This window comes from Anomalospiza imberbis, unplaced genomic scaffold (genome assembly GCF_031753505.1).
Source record: "Anomalospiza imberbis isolate Cuckoo-Finch-1a 21T00152 unplaced genomic scaffold, ASM3175350v1 scaffold_128, whole genome shotgun sequence".
Taxonomy (NCBI): Eukaryota; Metazoa; Chordata; class Aves; order Passeriformes; family Viduidae; genus Anomalospiza; species Anomalospiza imberbis.
Genome location: NW_027099677.1, coordinates 171,417 through 191,184, shown reverse-complemented (window position 1 = coordinate 191,184; position 19,768 = coordinate 171,417). Strand labels below are relative to the sequence as shown.

Below are 19,768 nucleotides of genomic sequence, written 5' to 3'. Positions count from 1 at the left end.
CCACATGGAATCATGGCGCCATGGTGACACTCTGTAGCTTTCTCAAACCAAGGAGATTATTGTGTCATGATGGAAGATGATTGAACTCAGAGGTAAGGCCACATGGAGCCAAGGAGGCATTGTGACATGAAGAAAGCAAGGATTCCACTGTGGCCTAACAGAACCACATGGAACCAAGGAGCCACTGTGACACAGTGGAGCTTTTTCAGACCAAGGAGTAAATTGGGACATGATGGAAGATGATTGAACTCACAGGTAAGGCCACATGCATTCAAGGAGTCGATTTGACACGAAGAAAGCAAGGATTCCATTGTGACACAACAGAACCGCATGGCGCATGGAACCAAGAGGCCACTGTGACACATTGGAGCTTTTTCAGACTAAGGAGACCATAGTGCCATGATGGAAGATGATTAAACCAACAGGTAAGGCCACATGGAATCATGGCGCCATGGTGACACTGTAGGGCTTTTTCAATCCAAGGAGACTATTATGACATGATGGCAGATGATTGAACTCAGAGGTAAGGCCACATGGAGACAAGGAGGCATTGTGACATGAAGAAAGCAAGGATTCCAGTGGTGCCTAATAGAACCACATCGAACCAAGGAGCCACAGTGACACAGTGGGGTTTTTAAGGCCAAGGAGACCATTGCGACACAATGGAAGTGATTGAACACACAGGTAAGGCCACTTGAAGCCAAGCAGCCGTTTTCACACAAAGAAAGCAAGGATTCCATTGTGACACGAGAGATCCGCATGGCACATGGAACCAAGGGGCCACAGTTACACAGGGGAGCTTTTTGAGACCAAGGAGTCATTGTGACATGATGGAAGATGCTGAAACCAACAGGCAAGGCCACATGGAGCCAAGGGCCATTGTGACATGAAGAAAGCAAGGATTCCATTGTGACATGACAGAACTGCATGGAACCAAGGGGCCACTGTGACACAATGGAGCTTTTGGAAAACAAGGAGACCATTGTGACATGGTGGAAGATGATTGAACCAACAGGTAAGGCCACATGGAATCATGGCGCCATGGTGACACTCTGTAGCTTTCTCAAACCAAGGAGATTATTGGGACATGATGGAAGATGATTGAACTCAGAGGTAAGGCCACATGGAGACAAGGAGGCATTGTGACATGAAGAAAGCAAGGATTCCACTGTGGCCCAACTGAACCACATGGAACCAAGGAGCCACTGGGACACATTGGAGCTTTTTCAGACCAAGGAGACCATTGTGACGTGATGGAAGATGATTGAACCTACAGATTCGGCCAAATACATTCAAGGAGTCGATTTGATATGAAGAAAGCAAGGACTCGTTGTGACACAACAGAACCACATGGCGCATGGAACCAAGTGGCCACTGTGACACATTGGAGCTTATTCAGACTAAGGAGTTATTGTGACATGATGGAAGATGATTAAACCAACAGGTAAGGCCACATGGAATCATGGCGCCATGGTCACACTGTAGAGCTTTTGCAATCCAAGGAGGCAATGATGACATGATGTCAGATGATTGAACTCAGAGGTAAGGCCACATGGAGCCAAGGAGTCATTGTGACATGAAGAAAGCAAGGATTCCATTGTGGTCTAACAGAACCACATGGAACCAAGGAGCCACTGGGACACAGTGGAGATTTTTCAGACCAAGGAGTCAATTGGGACATGATGGAAGATGATTGTACTCACAGGTAAGGCCACATGCAGCCAAGGAGTCGTTTTGACACGAAGAATGCAAGGACTCCTATGTGACACGACAGAACCGCGTGGCGCATGGAACCAAAGGGGCCACTGTGACACAGTGGAGCTTTTTCAGACCAAGGAGTTATTATGACATGAGGGAAGATGCTCAAACTCACCGGAAAGGCCATATGGCGTTAAGGAGCCATTGTGACACGAAGAATCTAAGGATTCCATTTTGGAATACAGAACTGCATGGAAGCAAGGGGCCACGGCAATAAACGGAGGAATCCTTTGTGACATGATGGAAGATGATTGAACCCATGAGAAAGGACACATGGATCCAAGGATCCATTGTGACACAGTGGAGGTTTTTCAGACCAGGGACTTATTGTGACATGATGGAAGATGATGAAACCAACAGGTGAGGCCGTATGCAGCCAGGGAGCCATTGTGACACGAAGAAAGCAAGGATTCCATTGTGACACAGCAGAACCGCATGGAACTAAGGGGCCACTGTGACACAGTGGTGCTTTTTGAAACCAAGGAGACCATTGTGATATGATGGAAGATGATTGAACCTACAGGTAAGGCCACATGGAATCATGGCGCCATGGTGACACTGTAGAGCTTTTGCAATCCAAGGAGGCAATTATGACATGATGGAAGATGATTGAACTCAGAGGTAAGGCCACATGGAGCCAAGGAGTCATTGTGACATGAAGAAAGCAAGGATTCCACTGTGGCCTAACAGAACCACATGGAACCAAGGAGCCACTGGGACACAGTGGAGCTTTTCCAGTCCAAGGAGACGATTGTGACATGATGGAAGATGATTGTACTCACAGGTAAGGCCACATGGAGCCAAGTATTCTTTTTGACACGAAAAAAGCAAGGACTCCATTGTGACATGACAGAACCACATGGCGCGTGGAACCAAGGGGCCACTGTTACACAGTGGAGCTTTTTCAGACCAAGGACTTATTGTGATATGATGGAAGATGATTAAACTAACAGATAAGGCCCCATGGAATTAAGGAGCCCTGGTGACACTGTAGAGCTTTTTCAAGCCAAGGAGATTAGGGTAGCGTGATGGAAGATGGCTGAACGCAGAGGTAAAGGCCACATGGAGCCAAGGAGGCACTTTGACATGACGAAAGCAAGGATTCCACTGTGGCCTAACAGAACCACATGGAACCAAGGAGCCACTGTGACACAGTGGGGTTTTTTCAAACTCAGGAGACGATTGTGACATGATGGAAGATGATTGAACACACAGGTAAGGCCACATGGCGCCAAGCAGCCGTTTTCACACAAAGAAAGCAAGGACTCCTATGTGACACGACAGATCCGCATGGCGCGTGGAACCAAGGGGCCACAGTTACACAGTGGAGCTTTTTGAGACCAAGGAGTCATTGTGACAAGATGCTGAAACCAACAGGCAAGGCCACATGGAGCCAAGGGCCATTGTGACATGAAGAAAGCAAGGATTCCATTGTGACACGACAGAACTGCATGGAACCAACGGGCCACTGTGACACAATGGAGCTTTTGGAAACCAAGGAGACCATTGTGACATGGTGGAAGATGATTGAACCAACAGGTAAGGCCACATGGAATCATGGCGCCATGGTGACACTCTGTAGCTTTCTCAAACCAAGGAGATTACTGTGACATGATGGAAGATGATTGAACTCAGAGGTAAGGCCACATGGAGCCAAGGAGGCATTGTGACATGAAGAAAGCAAGGATTCCACTGTGGCCTAACTGAACCACATGGAACCAAGGAGCCACTGTGACACAGTGGAGGTTTTTCAGTCCAAGGAGACCATTGTGACGTGAAGGAAGATGATTGAACTCACAGGTAAGGCCACATGCATTCAAGGAGTCGATTTGACACGAAGAAAGCAAGGATTCCATTGTGACACAACAGAACCGCATGGCGCATGGAACCAAGAGGCCACTGTGACACATTGGAGCTTTTTCAGACCAAGGAGACCATTGTGACATGATGGAAGATGATTAAACCAACAGGTAAGGCCACATGGAATCATGGCGCCATGGTGACACTGTAGAGCTTTTTCAATCCAAGGAGGCAATGATGACATGATGTCAGATGATTGAACTCAGAGGTAAGGCCACATGGAGCCAAGGAGTCATTGTGACATGAGGAAAGCAAGGATTCCATTGGGGTCTAACAGAACCACATGGAACCAAGGAGCCACTGGGACACAGTGGAGATTTTTCAGACCAAGGAGTCAATTGGGACATGATGGAAGATGATTGAACTCACAGGTAAGGCCACATGCAGTCAAGGAGTCGTTTTGACACGAAGAATGCAAGGACTCCTATGTGACACGACAGAACCGCGTGGCGCATGGAACCAAAGGGGCCACTGTGACACAGTGGAGCTTTTTCAGACCAAGGAGTTATTATGACATGAGGGAAGATGCTCAAACTCACCGGAAAGGCCATATGGCGTTAAGGAGCCATTGTGACACGAAGAATCTAAGGATTCCATTTTGGAATACAGAACTGCATGGAAGAAGGGGGCCACGGCAATAAACGGAGGATCCTTTGTGACATGATGGAAGATGATTGAACCCATGAGAAAGGACACATGGATCCAAGGATCCATTGTGACACCAGTGGAGGTTTTTCAGACCAGGACTTATTGTGACATGATGGAAGATGACGAAACCCAACAGGTAAGAGCCGTATGCAGCCAGGGAGCCATTGTGACACGAAGAAAGCAATGTGATTCCATTGTGACACAGCAGAACCGCATGGAACTAAGGGGCCACTGTGACACAGTGGTGCTTTTTGAAACCAAGGACACCATTGTGATATGATGGAAGATGATTGAACCTACAGGTAAGGCCACATGGAATCAAGGAGCTATGGTGATACTCTGGAACTTTCTCAAACCAAGGAGATTATTGTGACATGATGGAAGATGATTGCACTCAGAGGTAAGGCCAAATGGAGCCAAGGAGGCATTTTGACATGAAGAAAGCAAGGATTCCACTGTGGCCTAACAGAACCACATGGAACCAAGGAGCCACTGGGACACAGTGGAGCTTTTCCAGTCCAAGGAGACGATTGTGACATGATGGAAGATGATTGTACTCACAGGTAAGGCCACATGGAGCCAAGTATTCTTTTTGACACGAAAAAAGCAAGGACTCCATTGTGACATGACAGAACCGCATGGCGCGTGGAACCAAGGGGCCACTGTTACACAGTGGAGCTTTTTCGGACCAAGGAGTTATTGTGATATGATGGAAGATGATTAAACTAACAGATAAGGCCCCATGGAATTAAGGAGCCCTGGTGACACTGTAGAGCTTTTTCAAGCCAAGGAGATTAGGGTAGCGTGATGGAAGATGGCTGAACGCAGAGGTAAAGGCCACATGGAGCCAAGGAGGCACTTTGACATGACGAAAGCAAGGATTCCACTGTGGCCTAAGTGAACCTGATGGAACCAAGGAGCCACTGTGACACAGTGGGGTTTTTTCAAACTCAGGAGACGATTGTGACATGATGGAAGATGATTGAACACACAGGTAAGGCCACATGGCGCCAAGCAGCCGTTTTCACACAAAGAAAGCAAGGACTCCTATGTGACACGACAGATCTGCATGCCGCGTGGAACCAAGGGGCCACAGCTACACAGTGGAGCTTTTTGAGACCAAGGAGTCATTGTGACAAGATGCTGAAACCAACAGGCAAGGCCACATGGAGCCAAGGGCCATTGTGACATGAAGAAAGCAAGGATTCCATTGTGACACGACAGAACTGCATGGAACCAAGGGGCCACTGTGACACAATGGAGCTTTTGGAAACCAAGGAGACCATTGTGACATGGTGGAAGATGATTGAACCAACAGGTAAGGCCACATGGAATCATGGCGCCATGGTGACACTCTGTAGCTTTCTCAAACCAAGGAGATTATTGGGACATGATGGAAGATGATTGAACTCAGAGGTAAGGCCACATGGAGCCAAGGAGGCATTGTGACATGAAGAAAGCAAGGATTCCACTGTGGCCTAACTGAACCACATGGAACCAAGGAGCCACTGTGACACAGTGGAGGTTTTTCAGTCCAAGGAGACCATTGTGACGTGATGGAAGATGATTGAACTCACAGGTAAGGCCACATGCATTCAAGGAGTCGATTTGACACGAAGAAAGCAAGGATTCCATTGTGACACAACAGAACCGCATGGCGCATGGAACCAAGAGGCCACTGTGACACATTGGAGCTTTTTCAGACCAAGGAGACCATTGTGACATGATGGAAGATGATTAAACCAACAGGTAAGGCCACATGGAATCATGGCGCCATGGTGACACTGTAGAGCTTTTTCAATCCAAGGAGGCAATGATGACATGATGTCAGATGATTGAACTCAGAGGTAAGGCCACATGGAGCCAAGGAGTCATTGTGACATGAAGAAAGCAAGGATTCCATTGTGGTCTAACAGAACCACATGGAACCAAGGAGCCACTGGGACACAGTGGAGCTTTTTCAGACCAAGGAGTCAATTGGGACATGATGGAAGATAATTGAACTCACAGGTAAGGCCACATGCAGCCAAGGAGTCGTTTTGACACGAAGAATGCAAGGACTCCTATGTGACACGACAGAACCGCGTGGCGCATGGAACCAAAGGGGCCACTGTGACACAGTGGAGCTTTTTCAGACCAAGGAGTTATTATGACATGAGGGAAGATGCTCAAACTCACCGGAAAGGCCATATGGCGTTAAGGAGCCATTGTGACACGAAGAATCTAAGGATTCCATTTTGGAACACAGAACTGCATGGAAGCAAGGGGCCACGGCAATAAACGGAGGAATCCTTTGTGACATGATGGAAGATGATTGAGCCCATGAGAAAGGACACATGGATCCAAGGATCCATTGTGACACAGTGGAGGTTTTTCAGACCAGGGACTTATTGTGACATGATGGAAGATGACGAAACCAACAGGTGAGGCCGTATGCAGCCAGGGAGCCATTGTGACACGAAGAAAGCAAGGATTCCATTGTGACACATCAGAACCGCATGGAACTAAGGGGCCACTGTGACACAGTGGTGCTTTTTGAAACCAAGGACACCATTGTGATATGATGGAAGATGATTGAACCTACAGGTAAGGCCACATGGAATCAAGGAGCTATGGTGATACTCTGGAACTTTCTCAAACCAAGGAGATTATTGTGACATGATGGAAGATGATTGCACTCAGAGGTAAGGCCAAATGGAGCCAAGGAGGCATTTTGACATGACGAAGGCAAGGATTCCACTGTGGCCTGACTGAACCACATGGAACCAAGGAGCCACTGGGACACAGTGGAGCTTTTCCAGTCCAAGGAGACGATTGTGACAGGATGGAAGATGATTGTACTCACAGGTAAGGCCACATGGAGCCAAGTATTCTTTTTGACACGAAAAAAGCAAGGACTCCATTGTGACATGACAGAACCGCATGGCGCATGGAACCAAGGGGCCACTGTGACACATTGAAGCTTTTTCAGACCAAGGAGACCATTGTGACATGATGGAAGATGATTAAACCAACAGGTAAGGCCACATGGAGCCCAGGAGCCATTGTGATATGAAGAAAGCAAGATTTCCATTGTGACATGAGAGAACCGCATGGAACTAAGGGGCCACTGTGACACAGTGGTGCTTTTTGAAATCAAGGAGACCATTGTGACATTGTGGAAGATGATTGAACCAACGGGTAATGCCACATGGAATCACGGAGTTATGGTGACACTCTGGAGCTTTCTCAAACCAAGGAGATTATTGTGAAATGATGGAAGATGATTGAACTCAGAGGTAAGGCCACATGGAGCCAAGGAGGCATTGTGACATGAAGAAAGCCAGGATTCCACTGTGGCCTAACAGAACCACATGGAAGCAAGGAGCCACTGCGACACAGAAGATCTTTTTCAGACCAAGGTGTCCATTGTGATATGATGGAAGATGATTGAACTCACAGGTAAGGCCACATGCAGCCAAGGAGTCGTTTTGACATGAAGAAAGCAAGGACTCCCTTGTGACACTACAGAGCCACATGGCGCATGGAAGCAATGGGCCACTGTGACACATTGGAGCTTTTTCAGACCAAGGAGTTATTGTGACATGATGGAAGATGATTAAACCAGCAGGTTAGGCCACATGGAATCATGGCGCCATGGTGACACTGTAGAGCTTTTGCAATCCAAGGAGACTATTATGACATGATGGAAGATGATTGAATCAACAGGTAAGGCCACATGGAGCCAAGGAGGCATTGTGACATGAAGAAAGCAAGGATTCCATTGACGCCTAACAGAACCACATGGAACCAAGGAGCCACTGGGTCACAGTAGAGGTTTTTCATACCAAGGAGACCATTGTGACATGATGGAAGATTATTACATCTCCATGTAAGGCCACATGGAACTGAGGAGCCATGGTGGCACAGTAGAGCTTTTTCAATCCAAGGAGACTATGCTGACGTGATGGTTGAACGCAGACGTAAAGGCCACATGGAGCCAAGGAGGCATTGTGACATGAAGAAAGCAAGGATTCCATTGTGGAATACAGAACTGAATGGAAGCACGGGGCCATGGAGATAAACCAATGAACCCTTTGTGACATGATCGAAGATGATTGCACCCATATGATAGGATACCTGGAGCCAAGGATCCATTGTGTCACAGTGGAGCTTTTTCAGACCAAGGAGATTATTGTGACATGATGGAAGATGATTGAACTCACAGGTAAGGCCACATGCATTCAAGGAGTCATTTTGATATGATGAAAGCAAGGACTCCATTGCGACACAACAGAAACACATGGCGCATGGAACCAAGAGGCCACTGTGACACATTGGAGCTTTTTCAGGCCAAGGAGACCATTGTGACATTATGGAAGAAGATTAAACCAACAGGTAAGGCCACATGGAGCCAAGGAGGCATTGTGACATGACGAAGGCAAGGATTCCACTGTGGCCTGACTGAACCACATGGAACCAAGGAGCCACTGTGACACAGTGGAGTTTTTTCAAACTCAGGAGACGATTGTGACATGATGGAAGATGATTGAACTCACAGGTAAGGCCACATTAAAATGAGGAGCCAGGGTGACACTGTAGGGCTTTGCAATGCAAGGAGACTATTATGACATGATGGCAGATGATTGAACTCAGAGGTAAGGCCAAATGGAGCCAAGGAGGCATTGTGACATGAAGAAAGCAAGGATTCCCCTGTGTCCCTACAGAACCACATGGAACCATGGCGCTACTGTGACACAGTGGAGGTTTTTCAGACCAAGGAGACGATTGTGACATGATGGAAGTTTATTACACCTCCAGGTAAGACCACATGGAACGGAGGAGCCATGGTGGCACAGTAGAGCTTTTTGAATCCAAGGAGACTATGCTGACGTGATGGTTGAACACAGAGGTAAAGGCCACATGGAGCCAAGGAGGCATTTTGACATGAAGAAAGCAAGGATTCCATTGTGGAATACAGAACTGAATGGAAGCACGGGACCATGGCGATAAACCAAGGAACCCTTTGTGACATGATCGAAGATGATTGAACCCATATGATAGGACACCTGGCACCAAGGATCCATTGTGTCATAGTGGAGCTTTTTCAGACCAAGGAATTTTTTTGTCATGATGGAAGATGATTGAACTCACAGGTAAGGCCACATGGAGCCAAGGAGCCATTGTGACATGAAGAAAGCAAGGTTAACATTGTGACACGACAGAAGCGCATGGAACCAAGGGGCCACTGTGACACAGTGGAGCTTTTTGAAACCAAGGACACCATTGAGACATGATGGAAGATGATTGAACCAACAGGTAAAGCCGCATGGAGCCAAGGAGGCATTGTGACATGAAGAACGCAAGGTTTCCATTGTGGCCTAACAGGACCACATGGAACCAAGGGGCCACTGTGACACAGTGGTGCTCTTTCAGGCCAAGGAGGCCATTGTGACATGATGGAAGATGATCAAACTCACAGGTAAGGCAAAATAGCGCCAAGTAGCCATTGTGTCACAAAGAAATCAAGGATTGCATTGCGATACGAGAAACCGCATAGAACAGGGGGCCACTGTGACACAATGGAGGTTTTTGAGACCAAGGAGACCGTTGTGACATGATGGAATATGACTGAACCAACAGGTAAGGCTACATGGAGCCAAGGAGGCATTGTGACATGAAGAAAGCAAGGATTCCAGTGGTGCCTAAGAGAACCACATAGATCCAAGGAGCCACTGTGAAACAGTGGAGCTTTTCATTCCAAGGAGGCCATTGTAACATGATGGAAGATGATCAAACACACAAGTAAGGCAATATTGTGCCAGGAAGCCATTGTCACATGAAGAAATCAAGGATTCCATTGTGATACGACAGAGCTGCAGAAACTGCTGACAGAAATGCTGTGGGCATGGAGGTAGGACATAAGAGGATGCTGGGCACTGCAGCATTTCCTGCTCTGACTGGGAAAAGAACTAGGGAAAACCAGAGCTGTGTCCTCCCTCCTGTTTAAAGAGAATTCTTTTAAGGCATAGAAAATATACCTTTCATGCAGTGTTTTCCAAGATTCTTTCAAACCTTTTTCCTTGCCCTCTTGTACTGGCCATCTCTTGATTTTAAGCCTGACAAGTCCAAGGTATTCCCTGATGAATCAGAGTCCCCTCCTCACACATGGGATAGCCTGAATCAAAATGGGAGCCTAAATGCTGCTTAGGACAGAAAAACAAGTTTCCTACAAATGCCTCAGTACTGGAATATGTCCTTATGCTAGACTTCCCTAAGATTTCTCTTCAAACAGTAGCACTGGCATTACTGTGCATGATTTAGGTACTAGAGCTGCCATATTGTCAATAACCCTGCACAGACACAGCTAGGTACCAAAAACATGTCCACACCTTGTCCTTAGCAGAGTTTCCTACGCACCATAAGAAACAAGTCATGTGTGCAAGCTTGTTGCAGGCTTTGACATTGTAAGCATCTTGGAAAGTATACAGGAATCCCATTAGAAGTACACACTTCAGGTTTATATGATATAAAGACAACACTACTGCTTCATATCACAGCTTGGACACCAAGAGCAAGTGGGATAAAACATCATCTAGGGTAGAGAATGTTTAAAAATTCACAAAATACCTGAGCCGTTCTCGGTGGAGTATTTCTTTCAGAAGGTCCCAGAGACGGTGACTGGCTGGTGCTGGTGGCATTTGGAGATGGAGATGTTTTTCTGTAAGGATGGTCCAACATTTTAGGTTACAAGCCAAAAATATCAGCAGTCATTGCTCTTTCCTCACAGCAAAAACAGACCTTCATTTCCCAGAGGGTTTTTTTTGAAATGGCTGTTGTCCTGACTGAACTTACTGAAAAAGGGTAACCTCCAATGTCTTTCTATCTCTTTCACTGTAGCCAGGCCAATCAACCTGAATGTCTTTGAAGAAATGTTCCTTCAGACTGAAAGAATTCTCATTTGCACCCAGGCTGGCAACCTACGGGCAGACATTTAAAACGTCAATATTCACTACACCTAAAGGCAGACTACAGATGTAAAACTGGTAGTGCAAAGCTAAAGCAAAGCTGAAAAGAAAATCATGCATCAGTTTTCCAGGACTTTTGTTTGATGTGAAGAACAAAGCAGCTGTCATGTAAGAGGCAACAAGATTAAACAGCTGTGGTCCATTTGGGCTGTAGAAATTTGGATATAAGTAAATGCCAAAGTCCCTGCACCAGAGATCCAGGTTTTTTGGTCTTTAATGCAGCTTTGAGAATCAAGGTACACTATGCCAGAACTCTCAGTCTTCACCATTTGAAATACATGGAGAGGCCAGGTTTTTCCTTTCTGTCTTCTTTTGAGTAGGACCCAGAGAACATCATCTCCATGAGCAAGTCCATATTTTTCCACCCTCAGGAGGACTCCTGCTGCCCTCTTGTTTCACCCAGCTACATTGCCATGGCAGAGCACAGCCTGGACCTGTAATGGGGCATGTTTTCATCATCCCATGAAGCACCACAGGATGCTGGCATTTGTCTCTGCAAACAGAACTGCTTTTCTTTCTCAAGTGTCTGCTCAGAGGAAACTACAGCTTCCTATGGAACTCTTACAGGAGATAACCTACCTAGAGCTACACTTCAACAGCTTAAAAGTAACAAAGATACCCAGAATCAGGAATTCACTTCTTAAAAGCAGAACTAAGGCGGTGTGGGAAGAGAAGGAAGGCTGTGAGTATAAGAGCTCAGCAAGTTCTCCCTACTGGTTTTTCATGTATAGCAAAAAATAACACCCCCTCCCTATGAAGTTAAGAAAAATGTGAATAACCATTTTCGGGATGTAGTGCTGTTCACAAAGCCCTTTCAGAATGCAAACCAGTATCTTGAGGCAGTTCACACTGCAAAAAATCTCCTTAAACATTAACAAGAAGAAACAGAAAGGAGAATTTTCTTTCATCTCTTGCCCTCTAAGGAGCTGAGCTTTGAAATCTTACCATCATTTTTTCCTAGCTAAAAAGGAAATATTGCTACTCGATGCGGTAATGCTTGCATAATTCAGCAACAGCCTACACTGACGGGGACTGTTGAACAAGGAAGGAAACAGCCACTGCATCCTTCAGTCAATGTGAATCGGATGAATGGCTTTAATAAAGAAATACCAGTGGCACTAAAAGGACAACTGGAAAATTATGAGAAATAATAGGTGCCAAGGAAGTTGAAGACTCAATCCACACAAGAGCAAAGAAACTCTGTGCTCAAAGTTGGGCCACCACCTTTCTCATGTAGGATTTGCCTGGAACACCCTTCCCTGGAAGGCAACCCCCACAGACCCCAGTAGAAGCAAATACCATTGAGAGGCCACCAAGTCTGTTCAAATGAAATACTGCCCTGTGCAGCTACCAAAATTCTCTCCTCTGAAACTTGTCCCAGGGTATTTTAAGGACCTCAGCTAAGTGTTTCACCCACTTGAGAGTTTCACCCTGTGAAGTTACTTCATCAAGCAGTTCAACAGTGCAAGGAAAAGAGGGAGGGTTCAAATAAGGCATGAGAAGCAACAACATTACAAAGAATTTATCACTGCCAGCTATTCTAGATAAACAACAAGTTTTGAGGATTTCTTTGAGGTTTTCATATGACTTCATATGATGTCCATAAGAATGATATGGACAGTGGGATTAAATGCACCTTTGGCAAGTTTGACAACACCAGAGGCCTGGGATGCCATCCAGAGGGACATGGAGAACCTTGGCAAGTAGGGCCCTGGGAACCTCATCAGATTCAACAAGGCCAAGTGAAAAGTGCTGCATCTTTGGGGTTGGGACATGCCCTGTCCCTGCTGGGCAGGGATGCTGCGATGGGATGGGGTGGCTGGGATGAAGGTGAGGAGGACTTGGGAGTGCTGGTGGATGAGAGGCTGGGCATGAGCTGGCAACGTGTGCTGGCAGCCCAGAAAGGCAACCGTGTCCTGGGCTGCATCAGGTGAAGCGTGGCCAGCAGGTCAAGGGAGGGGATATGATGCAGCAGGCGCTGTTTTGAAACCAGGAACTCCTGCTTAGTGGCTGGTGGAGACTTCATGCGTATTGGTGAGAAATCCGGGAGCTTTGTCTCTTCCATCACACACACGGAGACTGACCTTTCTTTACACGCTCCTTCAGTCTTTCAGTGTAGGTCAAATTTTTAATGCCTTTCTCCACTTCCTCTTCCTTGAACCATGCCTCTCTGGTATTTGTCTGCAAACCTAATTGCACAAACATCACACACTTCAATTATTGAGATCACTGTAAACATGCCAGTTGTCGAGTGAAGACACTACTAATGTTTGAGAAGTTCAATCCAATGTGGATAAAGAAACTTCCCACAGCATTCAAACAAAACACCTCCTAAAACCATACCCCTGAATGACTTCTAAAGAAAATTACCTGAAACCATAACCAAGCATTAAGATGAAAATTAGGTAAGAGTTCTTCACCCAGAGGGTGATCAGGCATTGGGACAGGCTCCCCACAAGGCTGCTCATGGTACCAAGTCCACCAGAGCTCAGAAAACATTTGGACAAGTTCCACAGGCACCTGGTGGGATTCTTGGGGACAGAGCTGCACTTGCATATCCTTGTGGATCCCTTCCAACTCTGATTCTGATTCTCTGATTCTGTGACAAAGCCCAGTCCCTAACTGGTACTGCATGGAGCAGGTTGCAAAGGCACCCTGTACCCTACCAGCAACCAGACCTGTCTCACCTGAGTTTCTCTGTGCCAGCCTAAAGCCAAAGCGGCACCAAGTTCCACAATTGTCTCACTACTGCCAGTCCTCACACCCCAGTTACTGAATGTTAAATATTCCCTTAAGATCTGTGTAGACCACCACCAAGAATCACACAAATCATCATCCACATGTGAAACAGAACGTCCCCAGGGAGAAATCTGAAGTTTAGCTTTGTCTCTCTGGAAAGCCACCATGATGCTAGTTTAAAATGCTCTGCACGAGGCTAAGACAGAGCAAGAGCTGCACTTGCAGTGGCAGGGAAGTCCCTGCAGGCAGGTGACTGCAGCCACAGCCAGGTGAGAGCCTGCTTTTCTCAGGGCAGCTGGCTGTACCTGGCTCAGCTCACTGCTGCAGGCAGCACCACTGAGTGCCTGTACGGGGAATGTGCACCTCGAGTCTGCCTGGAGCCAGGCTCCTTGGGGAAACAGCACTGAGAGCAGATTAATAACAAATGACATCACCCAAGCACGTTGTGCTTTGTGGGAAATGCTGGAATCCGTGGGGAAGATGACATCAGTATCTTCCTTTCCATTTCCTTGAAAAGAACCCAGCACAGTGTTGTGGCAACACTCGCTTATCAACGACCAAGACAAAAAAATTAAAACAAGCAAAGTTTCCCATGCTGACCTTGTGAAATTCTCTACGCAACTTCCTCAAGGTCATTTTCTTTCAATTCCCAATTAAATTTAAAGGATAACGACAGTGCCTAGATACTCCAAAACCAAAAGCTTAGCTACCAAGGCAGTAAATTTAGGTGCATGGAGTGGTCCAAACCTTGACCTCAATGCTCCAAATTGCATCCCATCAAGCAGTATGGGAACAAGGAAGGACTGGCAGGCTTTCTCAGGGGAAAACAAACCAGTGGCTACATGCAGTGACAAGAGACTGCAAGGTTGACCTGAGGGCATACCACCTCCAGCCAAGATCTCTGAACACAAGAGATCCCCTGTCCCGAGAATATGCTGCAAAAATGAATTACCAAGTTGAAAGTCTTACAGATATTGAGCAAAATGTGAAAGGCAACCATACCTCCAAGTGGGTTATTCAATTGGACATTGTGCGCACTTCCATTGTGCAATGCCTCGCTGGCATTTGGCTAAAAGGAAAAAGATATTTTCTGTAAAAACTTCAGCCTACTCTCCATCACTGCTGATTAACTAGGCCCTTCACTTTAAACAAGAGCTGTATTTGAGAAGGCTTGCTGTCACATCACTAAAAAGGGCTGCTTTGACACAGTTCTCCCTCTGCAAGCAGCCGGCTACAAAACTGCCCTGAGAGAGCAACCCTCCCTTAGCCTCTAATGCAGCCAAGCGTTCAAGTAGCAAGTCATCCTTTCCCAATTGCTGGAATTTATAGGCACAGGCTTCCCTTGAAATCAAGTGCCTGAGTACAACTGAACTGGCCAGTGTTCAGCTAACAATCCAGGTGAGAGTGGTTGACAAAAATGTAAGAATTTTGGACACGACCTGATGCTGGGATTTATTTGGTATTAAGGAAGCACATCCTGGAGTCAGCTCCAAGAAGAATTTCACCTGCATAAGGTGAATTTCGACTCTCAACAGGCATGAGAGCCCTTTCTCTTGTCCTCAGCTCTAGATGCAATTCTTTGCAGGTGTGAAATGGAAGCAGTTTATCCTAGGTTAATCAGATATTACAAAATTTGGGTTGCTTGGCTGATCTCATCATTTAGTACAGAATGTATTGCATTCCACTGGAGGTTAAAATGTTCATCAGCCTAAGTACATTTTTTAATGAAAACAACTACTGCCATCCAACTGCTTCATTCCGTAGGCAAAATTGCCTTAGAAAAAATCTGAAAAGCTATGATAAATGGACTGAAAGATGTGCACTAATTACCATGTGAAGAGAGACATCAATACAGAAGATAGAATATTACGTAATTGAAGAACTGATGTAATTTAGAACCAATGAAGATTCATGTCTTTGGCTGCTAAAAATGCTAAAATTTCTTTGTTTGGAAAAGCTTTGAAAATGGTGTGCATGTAGCTGGAGCTCTCCACTATGCATCACACCTGAGAATAAAGAAATGGCTACTCCTAGTACTAAAAAATACTGTTAGAGCATTTCCTTTCTCCTGACATGTTCGGTGAGTGCAGGGCAAACACAGAACAATGAGAAATCTATGCATTTTGACCAAGAGCCATGCCCAGAGCATGAATTTCCTGAGTGTCCCAGCATGGAGAACATCTGACTTTCACTGGCACCTCCTCAATGGCATCCCTGAGAACCCCTTCCATCAGAGAACTTCCCACTTCCACTGGCACCTCCTCCGTGTCATCCCTGTGAGTCGTTTCCACCGGGGCAGCTGCCTCAAAGGGGCCCTTGGAGCACCAGTGGGGCCCCAGCCCTGCCCGACAGGTCCCGCGGGGTCAGCAGCACCTGACACCAACACCACGGCCAAGCCCCCACCCGCTGGCAACCCGCAGAGCCCGACAGCTGCCCCTCACCTGTTGGTCCTGGGACCCCTGGGTCACCCTGACGGGCATCGCAGTGCTGTTGGGGGCCCTGCGGGACGCAGTGCGGGTTGGGGCCCTGACGAACGCTCTGGATCGTGCCCAGGCCCACAGCTCCGCCATCCCGCTCTGCCTCGGGTGCTCTGGCTCCCACACAGCCACTGATCCTGCTGAAAAATCTGCAAAATGCAAAATATTTGTTAGGAAAATGTGTTCTTTGATGTTTCTCCTTTGTGGCTTTCAAGGCTCACCAACAAGGAGGGAGATTATTCCCATGAAACAAGAAGTAGCCAACAAGCTCTAAGTGATGGCCAGGCCTTTGAAAGGCGGGTTGCTTCTTGGCTGAATGGCCTTGTGGAGGTGTAGGGCTTGACAGGCTTCAGTTTCCTCAGACACAGGGGAGGTTAGCAAGGCTTGGGAAGAAGGATGTACCACTGATGGTGGACACAAAGAATGGAGAATTTATGGGCACAAGGACATTTGGCAGAATCCCCAAGGAAAGGAACAAACTGATAAAGCCAATGCAGAAACTGTGCTGAATCACCTCCTGCGAGGTAAAAGGCCATTCCAGCAGGGGCAGACCACGGCTATCCACTCAAGAAGCCTCTCACTAAGAAGAAGGGAGAGTCTGAGCATGCAGACTATTGAGCATGAGAAGTGAGAGGATCAATACCCAACAGCAGACAGAATACTAATTATGAAGAGAACTAGGGAACTTGCAGTCAGTGAACACTAATTCCTTTCTTTGCTAAAATGTAGAAATATGAAGACACTCTGGTTCTTGTGGTGCTGGCTTTGTGAATTTGTCCCTGAGCCCCCCCCTTTCTGCACAGAACTGTAAATAATTACCTCCACTCAGTGTGTGGATCGGCCTCTTGAACAGCGTGTGCTAGAACCAACCAAGCTGGAACAACACTCGCTATCGCTCTGACACCTCCGCTCTCAACGCAGCCGCCAAAGGGTCTGACCTGTCCTGCTGTGTGCTGGTGACAATGGCCACGTGTCCTTGGAAACGGGGAGTTCCATGTTCCAGGCTGGGTGGGATGTCACTGAGGAGCGGGACGTGACACAGTCGGGGCACAGTGAATTCACAATGGGCACAGGTGGGGAATGCCCTGCCTTGTCCCATGACTGACTCCGCTCATTTCCAAGTGCAGAAAGGGGTGCTCTGGCCACACCAGTTGCTGCAGTAGCTTTGCAGACCAGGGCTAATGAAGTGTTTCTGCACAAAAGTGCTGCACTTGGCCCTCTCTGAGGCAAAGGAGAAGCTTAACACCCCTAACCAGGGCAGCAAGGTGCAGGCCCCCCCGCCCCAGCACTGGGTGATCCTGTCATGGGCCAGTCAGTCTGTGAGGCTTCCAGCACATACACGGTCACTCAAATATTATCTCTTTGACAAAACCCCCCAGCCTTTCCTCATCCCAGTCTCCTAAAAGGAAACAAGCCAGCAGCAAGCCCAGGCCCCCATGTGCTGTGCAGGAGGAGCTGACGTGGAAAGGCCCACGCTGGCCCTGAGCACAATTACAGGCTGATAATTGTGCTGACTGCAGCTGGCCGTTGGAGTTACTGACACATGCAGATAAACATTTTATACTCAGTTTATGATGGTTTTATTGCCATTTTCCCCCCTACCCAAGATTATTCCTGATTTAAGCCAGCTGGCACCAAAAATAAGTGTTGTCCAGTCATTACAGGGAGAGGGAATAAGAGCATGCAGTTGAGAATGTGTTGAATATTACCATCCAAAGCACATTTTCAATGACATCTTGTATTTGTTTTCAAGACCACGTCTATACCTACCCATGTCTGATTTCCTGGCTGTCCCACTCACAAGGACAGTGCAGTTTGGGGAAAGAAAGGGAGGAAGCAATTTGTCAAACACCAGAGCCCACACCTGTGTCCCTTTTTGGGAATGACTGGATGGTGTTGATTATGGATCCCCAGTCATGAACTATTGGAAAAGCCTGTGTATGAATCATTAAAGGAATCCATGGAGGTGTTACACTGGACTCCAGAATGTCCAACAGCCTTTCTGTATCTTTTAAAGGTTATTGGTGACAACCCCTGCTCTGCAGTTACCAGATTTGACTGACCCCTTTGCACTGCTCATACGGGAGTGCCTTTTCCTTGCACAGCAACTCCATATTTAGCTCCAAGAATGAAGGAAGTAACCCTGTGGCATTTTGAGCCCATTTCTCAAAAAACATCTAAACAATGTACTAGAGGGATGGCCAATGCACCTCAGAGCAGGAGCCACCATGGTCCTTGCTGAGAGAATGTACTTGAAAATAAATGGGGAAAAAAGTGACAGTCTATGTGCCACACATGGTTTTGTCTGGTGTAGAGCAAAAAGGAGGTCACTGGTTATCCCTGAGCAGAATCTGAAAGTAACAGGTGGTGCTTCTGGAACAAAAGACCTTGAGACCCAGGCCCCTCAAAAACGTTCTTTGTTCTTGCTGCCTAGAGTGTGCCTAGAGTGACATGTGGGTCACCTTCCTGCCAGTTCAGTATGTGCAGGGCAGAGGGGGGAATGTCAATAAGTGATCGGTTGTCCTGAAGTCCCTTTTGCCGGGGCAGATGTCATGGGGGTCTCTCACCCAGAGAAAGAGCCAGGACCCGCAGGGTAGATCCTGTGTCCTGGATCCGGCCAGGACAGGGGTAATTTTTGCAGCAGCCAGGAGGAGCATGGCCAGGACCTTGGGGTAACTGGCTATCACCTGCCACGTGGCAGGGGGAAATGGAAGGGGTTTGTTCTTTTCTTTCTTTTCTTTCTATTCTTTCTTTGCCTTTTTTTTTTTTTTTAACAAAGTCTTTTCCCATTCTTTCTATTAGAAACCATTAACATTTTGTAATAACCTTTCCTTGCAACCATAACCATTCCAGTATTCTGCATTTCCTTACTTTTTAAAAGTTACTTTCTCCAAACAGAATCTTTGCAAGCTCACTTTGAACCCAAAACTGGTGGTACACCTCCTGCTCCAGCTCCTGTTCCTGCTCCTGAGGGTAAGTCTGCTTTTCAAGCAATTGCAGTCACTGGGATGTGGGTCCCCAGCCAGCGTCTCCCTTCATGCTGCACGGCTTCTGTTGGCAAACAACACTTAAATATAAACATCAGGCGTAGGAATGTGCCCCCTGTTGACGGAGTAAACAAGTTACCCTTTGTCTCCTTAAAAAGGAAAAAAGCCCGGAAGGTTCTCTCCTCAGTTTGGGTAAAAGACACCTCATAGGACCTTGGGGACTTCACCTCAAACTTAAGGATAGCCAATTGGACAGAAGCCAAAAAGTCCCGCCTAAGCAATTCCCTAGAAA

General features: G+C 46.9%; 1 long non-coding RNA gene across 1 annotated transcript; it reads right to left on the bottom strand.

Moving 5' to 3' along the window:
- Window positions 1-13,325: 13,325 nt before the first annotated feature.
- On the bottom strand, window positions 13,326-16,546 carry LOC137466025 (uncharacterized). Its single transcript, XR_010994951.1, has 3 exons — window positions 16,454-16,546; window positions 15,015-15,081; window positions 13,326-13,462 (listed from the first exon to the last, which is right to left on the bottom strand). It is a non-coding gene; the product is annotated as an uncharacterized lncRNA (long non-coding RNA).
- Between the last annotated feature and the right edge of the window lie 3,222 nt (window positions 16,547-19,768).